The 14,303-nt window shown below is 41.1% G+C and overlaps 1 protein-coding gene across 2 annotated transcripts in view; it reads left to right on the top strand.

Moving 5' to 3' along the window:
* Positions 1-14,303, top strand: part of kirrel1b (kirre like nephrin family adhesion molecule 1b) — a 68,730-nt gene that overhangs the window by 27,148 nt on the left and 27,279 nt on the right. The gene's annotated exons all lie outside the window — the stretch shown is intronic.

The following is a 14,303-nucleotide window of genomic DNA, read 5'->3' as shown; positions in this document are numbered from 1 at the left end:
GCTGTTACTGCTGTGATGGAGAGAGAGAGAGTGTAAGAAAAAGACAATTTCCATTTAGAGCAGCAATCCAACCTATTACCTTAATTCTGCCCTGGCAGCAAATTTCACTAAGATCACTTTTAAAAATGTGTTTTCCCAAAGACAGACTTAATTTAGCCTAATTATCAGGGCGAAGAGAGTCCCTCTCCCCTCGAGACAAACACTTCAATTCAGGACTCCCCTGATAGAGTTGTGATGCCTAGTCACTGTGCCGTGCCACTGTTTGACTGACAGATGATCTCTGGGAAATGCAGTGTAGTAAAGGCGCAGCACTGAACTCTAAATACCATGGATCATCAATGCCATAACAAGAAAACATGTAAATCTGGAGGTGAAAAACAGTTTAATGTTCATATTTGTCTTTGTAATTCATTGCCTGACTGATATTATCATTTTAACTTCCTGTAATATTGAAAATCAGGATGATTGATAGGCTCAAACTCTCAAATACCGCCTTAACACATTGCTCTTGAATTAAGCATTAGGCAGGGAATACAGAGAGTCCCTAAACTATAATTCCACATGCTAGATCTAAAACATACAGTGTGCGACAGAGTCCAAATTAGCACATACAGAACTGAAAGGCCTTTTTTCATATTTTACATTCTTTGCAGTAGCATGATCTGATCTTCAAAGTCTGTAGTAGCTGAGGTATCTTGCACTTACATCAGAAGAGAAAAAATGATGAATGTTGAATGCTGCTGGGCTGTGAAGTTCTGACAAAAAAGGGGCCTCCAACGCACGGCTTTGGCAAGCTTTCACGCCCTCTCAGTGCAGCTCTATTATATCTATGCATTAGGAAGTGTAGGAACTGCAAGAGAAATGTCAGGCAGCCGCTGTGAGAAGGGAAAGGAATTTTAAGTGAATTTTTTGAAATGCAGAGAGGAAAATAAAATGCAAATTAGGTGTGTTTCCATCAGCAGTGTTGAAGAAAAATAAATTGAATTTCCACACAGACTTTCAAGAACTGATTTCTATTTGGCAAGTTGTTATCGTGCTTTCGTGTCGGATAGTGTAAGTGATATTTCATGCTTTCATTTCAAGATGGAAATCAAGGAATGCACTTTGCATGCTGTAAGGCACCGAGTACAACTACACTGGAGCGTTATACTGGGGGGGCAACATGTAAGTTTCTTTTTGAGTGGAAGGTCACGGTTTACAGAGAACATCTCACAAAGAATTTCTTAACCTGCAGACCTTTCTTTTTTACCTCGAGTGAGCATAAAACTTGACATTTACATTCGTTTTTTTAGTTCTTGGAAGGCAGCCCAGCTCTTGTTCTTGCTGCATTACTGCAGTAACTCCATGAAAATTCACTGTAATTCATTAACAATTAGATTAAACCACAGGAAAATTTCATTTGTGTGGAAGCAGCTGCTGAGATTTTACCTTCAACTCTTTTTTTTTTTTTCATTATCATTAAGATTAAAGTATCTTCATCCCTGTTTGGAGCTAGGTTTTTTTGTCCTGTTGTTCACAGAGCTACAGAGAGGTTATTTCTCTCTTCACTGTTTCACTTCACAGCAGAATCTCATCTCCTCTGCCTCAGTGGAGCTCACATCACCAATTCTTATTGAAGGGGAAATCGTACAACCATTGCTGAGCGAGGTCGTTATTTGGATAATGACTAATCTGCTCTCGACTTAGTTCCATTCCTCTGATCCGACGTCCAGGTTGGAGTCAGAGGATGTGGCTAATGATGTGGCTGCAGCGTTGTCTGGGAATGCAGAGGGTACACGCACACACAGAGGAGATACTTGCACTCATTCACTTACAAGTCACTCACTTGCTCATGTACTTTAAGCACTTATGTGTATGAGTTCTTTCACCTTGAGACCATGAGCTGTTTGCTTCCTCTTAAATTCCCCTTTAAGGAAATTTAGTAAAAACATTTTTCCACATTACTCCACTACGTCATGTTAATATTCTCTATCTACTCATTCCAGTGCTTCATGTTTCACTTGTGGTGAAATTTTCAAATAACATGTTTTTTGTGACTGCCTTAGTGTGTGAAATTGAGAAAATTTCCTGCAGATGTGTTTCTAATAACTTTTTGCTCATTTTCATTTTTTTCAATATAGAATATTTAATATCTCTGGAAACCTTTGGATTTGGACTTGAACCTAAAATAAAGGTAATTTAAGAGTTTTGTACACTGCACATTCATTTTTAATATAATTAAAATCTCCTCTAATTGATACTTTTCAAATTTATGAATCAGAGGCCTTTATGTGATATAAAAACAGGTTGGTCTCACTACTGAACTCACAGAAAATCACCCAACTCTGCAGCTCTACAGCAGCTCTTAAGCGTCTTTTAGTTTAGCCTTCCAGCACTTTTGTAAAATGTGTTTGGTTCACTCAGTATTCTGAACTTGCAGCAGCAGCAGACGGCTGTTTCAGCCAAAAAAAAACAACCCAAAAAAGCTCAGACAAACCCACTGCTGGCTGAGTTGGAAACCAAAACAAAGCTAAAAGGAAAGTGACTACTGGAGTTCTCAGTGATCAGATGAATGCTAATGCTGCTCTGTGCCTGCTGAATTTGTGTAAAAAGGTAGTTGTTTGCCAACACATTAGCTATTACAGCTTCATGGAGTGGTAATATGTCAAGGCTCTGTCTGTGTCAGCAAGGGTTTCTGCACCAAAGTGGCAAATTTGTTTTTAAACTTTAACTTCTAGTGAGAGATTATAAAAGATAGACAACCATTTTGAAAAAATAAAATATATTTTTCCTCCCTCAAAGGCCTGCTGTAAAAGTCCCATACATTACCTGTCAGTTTGTAACATTTTATCAAACTTAAGAACAATTTTTGGTAGACGTATTGTCACCTATATGAGTATAAATCACACATTTATTTCTATTCTTGTATGGACCCTTGATATAATGGAGACTCTAACCTTGTCCCTCAACTTTAACCTAAGTCTAACTTCAACCCTAAAACCAGGGCTCAACCCTCAAGAAACCCTCAGATGAAATCAGAACTGGATAAAATGTCCTCACTTGCAAGGTCTCATACTGGTCCTCATAAAGATAGAAGAACCAGAACACACACACCCACATTCATCCATGCACTTTGGTCTAATTTTTATTGAATGTAACATTCACAGCATTGACGTGCTCACTCATACGCATTCCCTCCTGCATGCACCAAAACACACATGCTCATATTCACACAAAAATACCCCCCAACCCTGCTCACACACACACGCAGGCACGCACGCACACGCACACACACACACACACACACATACATTCCTACAATATCAACAGTGGACCAATATAATTTTCCTGTAATTAAGATGTCGAGAGGGGACTTGCAACTCTGACTGATGTTTGTCTATCAAACTTGGGACCTACATAGCGTGAAGTGGTGAACAGACTGGGACATAAATACATACAAAGGCTTTCTCCATGTCTTTCCAAAATGGGTCATTTAACTATGTTGATTTTAACATTTAAACATCATGATTTGTCAAATATCTTGAAAATAATCATGTAGTGTTGCACTTAATTAACACTAGAGCAGCCAAAAGATGCCTAGAAAAAACATTAATATATGTTATTCTCAACTATATATAGTACATACAATATATATTAGCAGCTATTTATGTAGTACTGAGCATCACAATGATCATACCCTTGACCTGAAAACTTCTGAGTCCTTGAGCCATTTGGTCAGGACTATTACAGCAGTGTTTCTTAGACCTTCAGGCAGACTTTAGAATTCACTAAGTTAACTGAAGCTTGAACCCATAACCTCAAAATGTATAACATTACCTTACCTTACAGTCTTGAGTCTACATTTTGGGTGTTGGACTTCAGAATTCACAGAGTCTCATAAAAATGTAACCCCAGAACTTCCAAGCCATCCTCTAACTCACTGAGCTATTTGGTTGAGGACTGTATAAGACCATTCAGAAGATTTGAGGTCATGGGTTTGATCCTCAGGCAATTTGTTGTATTTTAAAGTCCTGAAGCCAGAGAAAAGACTATAAGAAATAGAGTGTTGATAGTTTAGGGAGTTATAGGACTGTTTGGTAGCTTTAGGGTTGTGGGTTCAAGGCCTCGGAGGCACATTGAATTCTGAAGTCCAATGTCCAACAGAAAGAGTCAAAATCTAGAAAATAAATAGAGCTCAGGTGTCTCTGTTCAAATAGAAAAGGGATTAAGTGGACTACTCTGGCGTTTTAAAATCTTAGGTTTGATCCTCACGATCTGCAGTGAATTTTGAAGCACACCCCCAGAGTAAACACTTTAAGGCTCTATGAGATAAGTGTCTATTGTCTGACCAAATATCTCATGGACTTAGAGGACTGCGGGAAGATTTGAGGATGTGAGTGTGATCCTTGTGAGGCTCAATCAATTTTGAAATCCAAAACCCCAAATGAAGACTGACACGCTCAGAGAGACAGGGAGTTGGTGGCGTGGAGGGGTTTGTTTGTGACTCTGGGGCACGAGTGGTGCGGTGTCTGGTTCACATGCCTCCAGTTGTTGGTACCTGGTGCATCAAAACCAATCCCGCTGCAGAGGATGAGGAGGGGCTTTGGCCCACTCCACAGAGCTGGAATTTGGGGGTTATGTTAGGGAAAACTGTGAGTGTCTCTATGTCTCCAAAATGTCCCCTGTTGTTGAGTGTGTAATGATTGGGATGTCCACTGTTAGATAGGTATGCAAACCCCCACACACACACACACACACACACACACACACACACACAATTGCCCTCCTCTTCTCACATGCTTTTTCACTCTGTGCTCATTTGGTGATGTTAATGCTAGCAGACATGTACAGTGTGCTCTAACAGCGGAGGGAGGGGAGTGTGTGCGTGTGTGTGTGTGTGCGTGCAAGACCGTTGAAGTGTGTGCAAGACCATACAATATGTGCAAAGTGTGCATACATGTGTGTACTTACCGCTCTTAAAAACCAATTAACAGTGCACAGCAGCAGCCGCCCTCCCTCCCCCCAAATGAAGAGGTGAATTAAACATCACCAGGACCAGATGGAAAGAAATCAGACAGAGAAAGAGAGAGGGATGAATAATTGAAGACAGAGAGCATCTTAAAAAAAGGGGGAAATAAAACTGAAATAAGAGATTAAATGAAATGTAAGAAAGCAGAAGTCAATTAGAGAGACTGAGCGAGAGCTGCAGGGAGAAGCAGATAGGAAGAGAGGGGAGGGATCGCTGCGACTGTGTGAGTGTGTGTTTTCCTGTGTGTGTGACTGTGTGTTTGTGTGTGTGTGTGCCTGGGAGCGTGTGCACTCAGCGTTTGTGTGTCTCTCCTGCCTTTTTTTTCCGGAAAAGAGTCAAACTAACACAAGCCAGTTGTTTGAAGTCCACAGCACCATAATCAGGTTGGTTGCAGCACAGTGATGATTAGACCACACTCTATTTTACAAAGCTGAACTTCAACGGCATCCTGCATCTGGCTATATTTATATATAGGAGGGAGGGATCGCTGCGACTGTGTGAGTGTGTGTTTTCGTGTGTGTGTGTGTGTGTGTGCGTGTGTGTGTGATAGAGTGAGTGAATAACCTGTGAACGAGGGGCCCATTTGTGAGCACTGCTTACACACCGACGCAAATGGGGGAACTGTCACATTTCACAAATGCTTGTTGCCTGCAAATTTCAAATCATACAGATCATTCTTGTGCATGTGTCACAAACCCCAACTAATACCAACTGTTTTGTTATTGAAACAAAACAAAAATTAATGAGAGAGGAAATAATGACATGCTGCATACATAGGATACATAACAATAGAGGAAGATTTGCAAGAGACATATTTTGGTTGTATTTCATTTTCTCTTTTAAGAGATTAATTTTTTTGTTTGTGGTATTGATCATCATTCCTGTTGGCAATAATAACATTGTTCTCATCCAGTTAATTGCTTGATTATTGACAGAATAGAGATCAATGTCTCTGTCCATGGATTCATCCTCTGTGCATCTTTATGACACTGTGACTCTGAGACAACTGTCATGTTGTCTCAGAGTCACTGAGAGAGAAACAGAGAAGGAGCACAAGCATTAGATTTTGTGACCCAGAAATTTTAATCCCTAAATCGATTTTCTTGTAAATAATTAAATCAAATTTGTGTGTGTGTTTGTGTGTGTGTGTGTGTGTGTGTGTGTGTGTGTGTGTGTGTGTGTGTGTGTGTACATGTCTCCATGCAAAGGAAATAAATAGCAGTTTGCCTCCCTTCATGCTGCCTTGCAGTGATTTTGGGAGAGTTTGTGTGAGTGAGTGCATTTAAACACGAGTGTGTGTTCAATTCCGCGAACATTTGTGTAATTTGTGCAGTGAGTATGTATATATGTGTGTTTTTGTGTGTGTGTGTATGTGTGTGTGTGCAGTATGCCTGCATAGCTTTTTGCAATGTCTCTTCTTTGTGTATGAGATTGTGTGTTTCTGCATCTACACATTAGTAATTGCCCCTGGATGAGCTTGCAAGTGTGTGTGTGTGTGCGTGTGTGTGTGTGTGATTTCCAATAACCGCTCCTTGGCGGTTGGCGTCACGCTGCTCCTCTGTTCTGCTGGAAGTGTTTGTGAAGGGAAATAAAAACTGTGTTTGGTGGAGAGGGGAACACTGGGAAATCACAGAGCTACTGTTTACAGCAAACACTGAGTGAGCCGGGACACAACAGTGACAAAGTTATGATCTCTGTGTTTGTCCCTCTGTGTCTGTCTCACTCTGTCCTTCTCCGTCTCTCTGTCTGCTTTTGTGTTCATCTCTGTCATTTTAATGCTGCGTGCTTCAGGGGCATAAATGTAATATGAACGATATTTCCAAAACATCAAAATAAACAAGGCAGCAGTAAACCTATCATCCCGGAATGATGCAGTCGCCCGTCACGACCAATCAGAGACAGGTCGCTGTATTCTGACCTTTGTTTGTAAATGACTGGAGGGGTTCATGGCTTTGTAATGTGACAGAAAACTCAGACTACTTTTTTGTGGTAACTTTGTGTGTGAACTGTGTTTTATGTTGCGTGTGTGTCGCCTCCCTGTATAAGCCACTGCTACGTTCCACTAGCAGGGGCCAATTAATGGGCTAATCCAATAGGATGCAACGAGGCATTAATCAGTTTGCGTGCACACGCAGTGTATCTAACTCGGATCCTCTTTCTAAAATTCATGTCTGTTTTCTTTGCTGTCATTACATGTTGACGCTTCCCTCCTCCTTGCATTTTTTTTCTCATCTATCAGCAAGCGTTCAGACGGAAAACAGCCATGCATTAAAAATATGCATGGAGCTGTGCTGACAGAGACATATCATTCAGATACCTGTTAGACAGTGAGGGGCTGGTTACACAAAAGTGATTTACGAGCGCAGCTTACACGCAGACCTCGGATTTTGGCGGCATCACATTTCACAAATGAATGTCGCTCATAAATTGCAGATACATTTGTGAGTCCTATAAGGGTTTTCTGCTCCTGCATGGGATGCATGAACATGCAATGTGAAATTAGAAGAGAAAATTATCTCCAAAGAGCCATGAGTCTGAAACTTCATCAGATCACAAAACATTTTATCTTTATCTTATCTTTCATGAAATTAAAGGAGCTATTTATAATTTTTGTAATTGGTACATAGCTAATGTTAGCATTAACAGCTGTTTACTTAGCAATCTAGAGGAAACATTGCGGGTTCAGCATCAAACTTCATCCCTTTACTCACCAAGAGCTGTCTCCAGTAGTGGAAAGCAATACCAATGTTAACTCTTGTCTCTGTCATTTGCTTTCTTCTACTGAAGTTAGCACGCTAACCAGCAAGACCCAGCGGTCTCATTTCTTTCTGATAGTGACTCGCTGTAGCCTCCAGCCTGCCCTGAAGGCATAGCACTGCTCAGAGGGTGTATTATAACTTCTTGTCATGTAAAGGTGATGATGGCCAAAGTAACAAACATGAATGAGGTGATTTTTTTTTTTTTGGGTGAAAACATGATAAGAAGGTGCAAAAAGGTTCACTGATAATATTTCATGTTTCACCTATTTCGTGTTTTAATTCAAAGATAAAACCAAAGGAGTGCCCTCCTCAATCAAACCAACTAATGGTTAAAAAAACAATGAAACCTGGAAGCGTCAACATGGTTGTGGGTGGTAGATGTTATTAAGTTCAAAAAGTCCAAAGCCACTTCTGACCACTGTGAGATGAGAAAGAACCTGAGCCAGTATTTATTCCGAAAATGCTTTATCAACAAAAACCTTTTCCACTTTGAGCCTGTGTGAAAACTTTTTTCGCAGTGTAGGGGAATTGCATTAGGATGATTTTAATGCATTTTCACATCAACTTTCTAACTACATTTGTAAGCTCAGAAATGTCACAACCATTTTCGCCTGATATTGGTCTGTCTGTGTCTCTCCATCCTCACAGTTTCTCCTCTTTCACCTCTCTCTTTTATTTTCCTGTGGTTCTTGCTCCCTTCCTCCCACTCACTTGCTCTCTCTCTCTCTCTCTCTCTCACTCACTCACTCAAACACACACACACACACACACACAGATACACACTTTCACTCTCTTTTCTCCCTCTCTCATGCAAACACCTTTTTTTTACCCTCCCATCCACACTTTGCCCTTTGCTGCCTTTTCAGAAATGGCAAATATATGCACATGGCATACACAGCACAACAATGACAGATATGTATGCAGGCATGCGTGTAAACACGGACAATGCACACACATGCACACAAGCACATAGACACGACGTGCGCTCTCCTGCAGGAGAGTGGTGTGTGGTAGTTGAAATGGGAGCGAGCTGTAGCCCGGAGGCAGAGCTGGGACATGAATACACGGAGAGGGTCAGCGTGGCAGTTTTTAGGGGTGGGGGTTAGGGGGGTGAAGGCTTCAGGGTGTGGAGGGCTGTAGTTTAGGGTTTCAAACCTCACAAACTGTCCTTTCAGTTCTACACAGGAATGGTTTCCTTGCAGGAAATTGTATTTGGCCTCTGGCGGCCATATTGGAGGTCTTCAGCTCAAACAGTGGATGCATTCTTCAGTCCACACCAAACACCCCACTTTGAAGCTGAGGCACTTAAAAGGTCTTGTGGCTTTTTATGTCTTACAAAGACATTTCCCGAGTTCCTCCCATATTAACTTCAATTCCAACTTGAGCATCGTGTGAGAGGTAAGATTCGATTTGACTGAGCGGTATCATGATGTTTAGCCCACAACACTAGTGAGGACATCAATGAAAAGCTGACTGTTGCCTGGAATACCAGTTTGTAGATTCCTGACTGCTGTGCTGTCAGCTGCCATTTCCCTTTCCTGATCTTTCTCTCTGAGCCAATCAGAAGCTTGTGAACTGCTGACATTGTGAAAGTTGCTCAATAGGATTCACTTCTGTCAATCACCACAAAGACAAGTGAGCTCAAGAGGCAGTGACAAATATTAAGGGGCAACATATACTGGTGTCATTCAGAGCAACGTGAGACACCAAGTCAGGATACGCCACTGTTCTAATTCGTTCAAGCCATAGGCGTCAAAACTCAAGAAGAGAAACTGCTTCTCTTGTCAAGCCTTTCTTCCCAACAAGCATCAGTCATCTGTAAAACTCCCCAAAAATCACCAGTTCTGTCGGATGTCTGTCAGGAGCAAAGACTGGAGCAGCTTGACGTTGCTGCTTTGGTAAGAGGTTGAAGTGGATGGATGGTTGGACAAAGTGTATGCCACTGACTGAGGAGGCTGCTGTCCATTTCCTCTTTCCTACAGATAGTCAGTGTTGGTTTCCTCTAACCATGACCATGATCATTACTTCACTTTAACAAAGTAATTGCAAAAAAAAGTTGTACTTGAACCTCTCTGTGTTGCATTGGAAGACAATGACACTTACAGTGTTTGTCAGGTGAGTCTAGTCTCTGCTACTGACATTGAATAACTGCACTGTAGGATGGTGAGGGCTCAATAGATTATGTGTCATAAACGTTTAGTTATGTAGATGTATGACTTTATTTTCAATTAAAATTATGTTCACGTTTCAGCCAAGCTTTTCACCCTTAATTCAACCAACACTACTGTTCTAGTGTGGTTCCACGATTCCAGGAAAGTCAATGTTTTCCATTGAATCTTCACACTTCAGCTCATGTATAATGGATTATGTAGAAATTTATATGATACAGTAAGAAGTGTGTACTTTATATTTAAAAGTTAATAAAAAGCTAGTTGGATAGTTCTTTGTATAGATGTTTAATGGAACAGTGTGATGAAAAAAAAGAGGACAAAAGATATTAAGAATAATATGTTTGGACACCAAGGCTGTAATTGTGAAGCTCTGTCTATTGTACCACTGGGTACATTATGCAATGAGAGGGAGAGAGAGGAAGAGGAGATATACCTAACATCATCCCTCAGGGTAATGATGCAGAGAGGTAAAGACAAAGAGAAGAAAAGAAAGGAGGAGGAGGAGAAGGAAGGAGACTGAGACAGACAGAGGAAAAAAGAGAAAGTAGAAGGCAGGAGGAAGTGAGAATGATAGAAAAAACACCTAGAAAGAAATGTTCAAAGATGCAGTATATAGAGAGAGGAAGAGACAGAGATGCTGGAAAACTATAGAGGTGAGGAAAGACAAAAGATGGAGAGAAAGAAGGAAGAGTAAAAAAGCAAAGGGAGAGATGAGATAGGAAAAGATGAGAGAAGGTGTGCTGAGAAAAGACAAAATGAAAGAGTGGAAAAGAAAACAAGGTTAGAAAGAGAAAGAAAAAACAAATAAAAGGACGAAGAAGAGAAAGAGAAAGTCAGACAAGGAGAAAGAAGATGTGAGAGAGAGTGAAGGAAAGACGGGGGAGGAAATGAAAGAGAAGAGAAGAAAGAAAAAGGGAAGGAGGAAGGAGGGAATGAAGGAGGAGAGAAGAGAGGGAACACATGGGAGAGAGGACAAGGAATTTGAAAATTGAGGGGGGGCCGAAAAGAGGTGTGTGTGTGTGTGTTGGGGGGAGGAGGGTGGGTATCCCGTAGGGTTAATTACATCTCTGTTCTCTGTCAGTGCAGCTCTCTCCTCCGCGATCTGAGTCCCTGCTGCAGGCTGACAGGCCACACACACATACATGCGCACACACACACACACACACACACACACACACATGCACAAATATGCCCACAAATGTACACCCACATTCTCATAAACACAGACGTACACACACATCCATGCACACTCAAACATCACGACACACAAAGAGAAATGTTTTCTGTCTCTTCCTTTTTGTCTTTCTGTCACTATTTCTCTCTCTATCACACAGACACACAAACATGTGCGCGCACACACACACACACACACACACACACACACACACACACACACACACACAATAACACACCGCAGTCTGTCCCAGGAGAGCATGCGTTGTTCTGTGCAGAGTTAGACACGAAGAAGTGGGCCCTTACTCGTAATAGCTGTTAATTTTGCATAAATCATGCATAACATGACCCACATGTAAATCACTCATGTCAGCAGGATATCACATCCCAGCAGCTCCGTCTTCTTCCTCTTCTTCTTCTCTGCAGGAAATGACAGCAGCTTCCATTTTCACCATTTTGTCTCTTCCTCTGTTTGTCTTTGCCTTCTGAATATAAAAGACAGAAAGGTGCGTGAAGTTCCAGTCAGGGAACATTACGATCGCTCCTCTCCAGATTGTGGGGAATTAAATATGTATATTTTCAGGGTTGTGTAACTTATTATGAAGAAATAATATCACTTTCAGTCATTCTTGCATGATAGACTGGATGTATGAATAAGAGAAATGTTCTGCATTTTGTGTCGTTGTTCAAAATGCCTTTAGATTGACAGCCTGAGAAGAAGTGTGAGTTTGTGTTGTACATGTATGTAAAGCATGTGATAATATTTCAAAGTAAGAGTCAGCCCATTTACTGAAAACTGGTCAATGAGCTTTTTTAAGTTGCAAAATTTTGTATCATTGTGTCTTTTCCAGTAAATTACTCTGTATTTGACTGTTTCAAGATTATTCAGGGGGGCTGAGGTCATAGGTGTTTAAACCAACATGGCTGTCAAAAGCAAAGCTTCTAATATAACTTCCTCCTTACTCTGCCTAAAAGTGCCTGAAGAATGTTTTCTTCTCTGTGAGCTATATTTTGTGTATATTTTGCCTTTATTTGACATTGTGAGGCAGAGATGGACAGGAAACATAAGGTGTAGGACTGCAGCAAGATTCAGACTGGTCCTATTTGAATATTCAAACTTCAGAGCAAAGTGGCGACTCAAATAAGAAGCCACTGCTTGCATTAATTTGTTGAGTTGACTCCAAAAGCAACTGAAAGTAATTTAACCTCGGTTTCAAAATGATTCACAGTTAAAAATGAAAGAATACAAAAAAAAATGTCAAAGATAAGAGTGTTCATTATAAAACACAGAATGAGAAAGTGCGAGGTTTAATAAAATGTCATAGAGGAAAAAAAGGTCTTGTGATGAGATTTAAAACACAACTTTTTTACCCTGGGAGCCTGGACAACAAAAGCTTGGCCAACACAAAACCAGATGTACATTAGAAATGTTTAAGGCAGCAGAAAAACTGCTCCGTTATCTCTCTATTATTTCATCATCACATCATCTGTTGTTTGGTCACAAAAGAAAAAAAAAAGGCTCAACAAAATGACAGCTACTTTAATAATAGTAAAGTGCTATAGGGCGGATTTTCCCTTTAACTTCAAACAGCTACCACAACTACCAGCTGCAGTTGTCTGGAGTCAGTGTTCAGAGGGAAAGTTGATGAAACATCAAAGTGCTTCATGTGACGTGTGAAGATTCATGTCTCCAATAAAGCAGCCTTCCTCACAAATAACATGATGGGTCGTGTAATCCTCCTGACACATAAGTGAATCTCCCGTTGTTTGCACCTTTGTGGCTGAATCCACTGAGACATGTCCCTCAGAGCCACGGCCTGCTTTATTAACCAGTTTTGCCTTAATTAGCTAATAGGATTGTTTTAACCATGATCCAAGAACAGAATAGCCCACGGGAAGACAAACACCAAGTTCGCATAAGTGTGTGTGTGCACGCGCGCACGCGCGCGCGTGTGTGGCCTTGTTTTACTATATTTTTGGGGTCTGAGGGAATCTACTGGACTTCTGGGGTCCAGCAGGTTTGTGGGGACCAAATATTGGACCCCATTGTTTTAAATGACTGAGGGTTAAGTCTAGGTTCAGATTAGGGTTAGGGTAAGGTGCTAAGGAATGCATTATGTCAACGATGGGTCCCCACAAATACAGTAAGGCGAGGATGTGTGTGTGTATGAGCGACTCAGTGTGCAATTGCATGTGTGTGAGTGACTCACTGGTGTGTGTGTGTGTGTGTGTGTGTGTGTGTGTGTGTGTACGTGTACGAGGGCATAAATTGGGTGTGATTCAATGTTGCGAGTGTGCAGGAGCTTCTGTTTGTATAACATTCGGTGTGTTTGTGTGTGTGCTCGTGCATGTCTGTGTGCATGTGTCATCTCTGCCTTAATTAAAGCGCCTTCTTGCAAGAGTTTCTCTGGAATATGAAACCATTTTACCTGATGATGCAAACGGCTGAAAACAGCAGCGAGTTAGTGCCTCGCCTCCTCACCTGACACTTTCCCTTTATGCGAGAGCGTTAATGTATGCCTGCGCTACACTTGTAGTTTTTATATGCGTGTATTTTAGTGGCACTGCAAAGATAGCCAAAAGGCTTATTTTGCTGGAGGAAATGTGTGTGTGTAAGCAAAATCCTTTGTACTGTGTGATGAAAAAGAGCAGGCTGTATCACAGCTTGGCAATGATGTTCTTGCTACACAAGCACGCGGCTACACATCTATGCATGCGCGCACACTTCCGCTCGCGCATACCCACGCAGAGACACACATAAGCCTCAGTGAAGTCCAGGGAAAACCTTGAAAAGGGGGCAAGAAAGAGACGAATCAGAGGCAGAAGGCACAAAGACATGATAAATATGCAAATTCTAGCAACAGAGCTCAGGGTCCCTTTTAAGAGGAGAAATTATAAAATAAAATCTATTCATTGTACCATGTCCTTCCTTTCAGCCAGTGCATATGTGCATAAATGCAGGGAATACATCAAAACTTTACTCTCAACTTTCACTCATAGACAGGGTTTATATTAAAACACACTCTTAATAATAGCACATAATAAAAAAAAGGACAATAAAAACACTATATACACTATAAAAACACTTAAGATATCACCCCCACAGCCACCATATGGAAAGCATTAGTCGATAAGACTGGACAGGGACTGTGTAGCTTGATACAGTGCATTAAAAGATAGCAGCTCATGGCC

Source organism: Trachinotus anak, unplaced genomic scaffold (genome assembly GCF_046630095.1).
Source record: "Trachinotus anak isolate AG129_WGS33_773 ecotype Australia unplaced genomic scaffold, CSIRO_AGI_Tana_v1 ptg000012l, whole genome shotgun sequence".
Classification (NCBI taxonomy): domain Eukaryota; kingdom Metazoa; phylum Chordata; class Actinopteri; order Carangiformes; family Carangidae; genus Trachinotus; species Trachinotus anak.
Note: the sequence above shows the minus strand (reverse complement) of the source record. Positions and strands in the feature narration are given on the sequence as shown.